General features: G+C 42.7%; 1 pseudogene; it reads right to left on the reverse strand.

Moving 5' to 3' along the window:
* Window positions 1–496: 496 nt before the first annotated feature.
* LOC101426989 (nucleoporin SEH1-like) lies at window positions 497–1770 on the reverse strand (annotated as a pseudogene).
* Window positions 1771–3160: the final 1390 nt, after the last annotated feature.

Here is a 3160-nt window from a genome sequence, read left to right on the forward strand (position 1 = left end):
AGCCATTAGTATCAAGAGCCCACTGTTGGGCCCTCCTTCCTTCCTAGTTCTTGCCGTTGCACCTGAAGGATTGCCGCTGCTCTCCCCGGGCCCACAACTTTGACCCCCCGGCCAGGAGCCCAGTACCCCCCCAGCTGTTGTTTTTAATTGTTTCCACTATGAGTATCTACAGACATTACCATATATCCTGGGCATATGCCCTGTATAACTCCCTGTCAACCATATATATCCTGTCAATAACATCCCATATCAGTATTCCTCCGCTGCCATTGTTGAACCACTCTGTGATCCAAAACTTCCCGTAAAGTGAATCCCAACATAATGTCAGCTTCAGAAGAGTCTTAGATCACCAAAATTCATATATACAATATACAGTATTTCCCCAGATCCACCATAAAACCTTTTCCCTTCCACAGCAATAATCTTTTAACTTATTCATATCATATTTCCTGAAACTGATGTAATACATGTTTTTTAAAGGCTTTTTGGACTACGTTTAGTAGTACCCAGCCTGCTGGGTTTTCTTGGGAGAGTCTGTCAGAGGGCACTGGGGAAGGGGAAAAGGAACTCGCTCTCCATTCCCCAGTGCATGCAAAAAGCAGCAAACAGCAAAGTTTCGCTGCGAGCTTGCACTTGCTTTGCTTTCTGCCAGCAGAAGATCAATTTAGTCAATTTTTTAGATTTGGAATATTTGAACCTAGGAAAGTGTTTGAGAACTCCCATCGACTGGGCTCCCATTACCTTTCCTATATGTATATGTATAAATGCACCAGGAACCAAACCCAGGACCTCCCATGTGGAAAGCAGTTACTCAACTGCTTGAGCCACGTCTTCTCAAAATATGAGCACACTTCCAATTGTTCATATAATTAGCTTTACACAGTCTTACACAGTGATCATTTCCTGAAGATGCTACTCCTGTTCCTGTTTTATTCCAATTCACTCGCCAAACCTGAGAATTATGACTATCAAACTGAGCCACTACATGAATTTAGAATTTTGTTGACCCACCAGAGGAAATAAATTCTTTCCTCAGAGATTGTAAAATAAAAAAATTGTCGTATCTTTGGTTGCTATAGCTAGAATATGAAAACACTTTCCCAAGTTGGAGAAAATGCATTATCATGTACAAGAACAGTGACTGTCATAAGAGTTTCTGTTGCTGCATATTTCCTGCAGTCTTATTATATTCAAAAGTCTGCACCTTGGCCACTGCATTTGAAGCACTGACATCAGTTTCTACTGCTATAATGGGAGAATGAGCATAAAAGCTTGAAGGTTTCCAGGAACTACAACTATAGCTCAGGTTACATGAAATCTTCTGCTGCAGAGGCTACTGACTGAGGTTCTTAACATCTCTTGCCTCGAACAGCCTTAGGATACCATCTGTTGAACAGGGTATTAACATAAGCCCCATATGCTTGCGAGCAAATTTCACATTGGTAACTGATGTTCTGCTATCTTCTAGAGCTATTCTCTTAACCCAATGCCTCTGTCCTTGCAATTTAACAATTAATTCTCCTATTTCTTCCCAAACAGCAACTGCTCATTCAAAGGAACAGGAAGTGAAAACCTTTCCAAACTCTGGCTGGATCCATATCATAAACCCAACATATCTACCGCATGTCTTCCAATTACCACTTTCACTTTTATCCAAGATCTTGATGCTCTTAGATAAAAGCAAGTTGCCATCTGCCGCCCATGGAAGTTGAAAGAGACATGGTGGATGAGAACTTTGAGATTCACTGCAATGCTGTGTGCAGCAAACATCGGTCCCACCAGGCTACTGTGCTGATCCTGTCCAGTCCCAAAGAAAGAGCCTGCTTGGTGGCTTGTGGGGACTTGCCATCTGCTGAAATCCCAAGACCGCACAGATCATTTGTTGTTGTTTTTTCCTTTCATTCCATTATTATATTCATTGATTTTCTTATGTTGAACCATTCTTGCATTCGTAGAAGAAATCCCACTTGGTCATGGTATATAATACTTTTAATATACTGGTTTGTGTTATTTGTTGAAGATTTTTGCATCTATATCCATAACGGGTATTAGCCTGTGATTTACTTTTCTTGTGATATTTTTATCTGGTTTTATCTTGCCTTATAAGGGTAATGATGCCCTTGTACAATGAATTAGAAAGTATTCTCTTCTCTTCTATTTTTTGGAGGAATTTGAGAAAGCTTGGTGTAATTATTTAAATGTTTGGTAGAAAAAAGCAGTAAACAATTTTTTTCTTCTTCTTTATTTTCTTTAAATTTTACATTAAAAAAATATGAAGTCCCCATAAAACCACCACCCCACTCACACCAGCCCTCCCACATCAATAAACTCTTCCATCAGTGTGGCACATCCACTGCACCCGGCGAATGCATTCTGGAGAACCGCTGCAGCACATGGTCAGTCGTCCATATTGTAGTCCACACTCTCTGCCATTCCACCCAGTGGGCCAAGACAGGACATACAGTGTCCAGCATGCATCCCTGCAGTACCACTTAGGACAACACCAAATCCTGAAAATGCACCCACACCATATCTTTTCTTTCCTCTCCTGACCATCAGCAGCCACCGTGGCCACCCTCTCCACATCACTACTACAATATCTTCCCTTACTAATCACAACACTTCCCCAGCAGAACACCAGAAAGTACACTCTAATCCATACTCTATTGCTCCATCTTGTGGATCTGGGATTGCTATGTTCAGACCCCTCTACATCAAGAATGTATTTATATTACACATGCATGATGGATGCAAATCTCCTGCATTGCAGCTGTAGGAACTCTTGGCTCCCTGGTGTGGTGGTTGACCCTCTTCACCCCCCGGTCAGCTGGCCAGGGTATGTCCAAGAAACCAGCGGGTAGGAGCTGCAAGAAGGCTGAGGCCCAGGGCCTGGCAGTCACATGGACAGTTCAGAGATTCAGGTCTCATGAGTATACAGCAACCCAAATGCCAACAACAGGTCCAGTAAAGTAACAGAAGACGCATGTGTAGAAAGGTTCTATCTGAGTCCAACTCCATCACACTCAGAAAAACAAACTCCAAGGTAGGGCCAACTAACATGGCCCTGAACTCCAGAGCCCTCTGCCTTGACCATAGAACCTGTGGGTCGCTGCAGCCCTCAGGAGAACCAGCACGTTTGTTTCCATCTACCTTTGCTGTC

This window comes from Dasypus novemcinctus, chromosome X (genome assembly GCF_030445035.2).
Source record: "Dasypus novemcinctus isolate mDasNov1 chromosome X, mDasNov1.1.hap2, whole genome shotgun sequence".
NCBI classification, from domain to species: domain Eukaryota; kingdom Metazoa; phylum Chordata; class Mammalia; order Cingulata; family Dasypodidae; genus Dasypus; species Dasypus novemcinctus.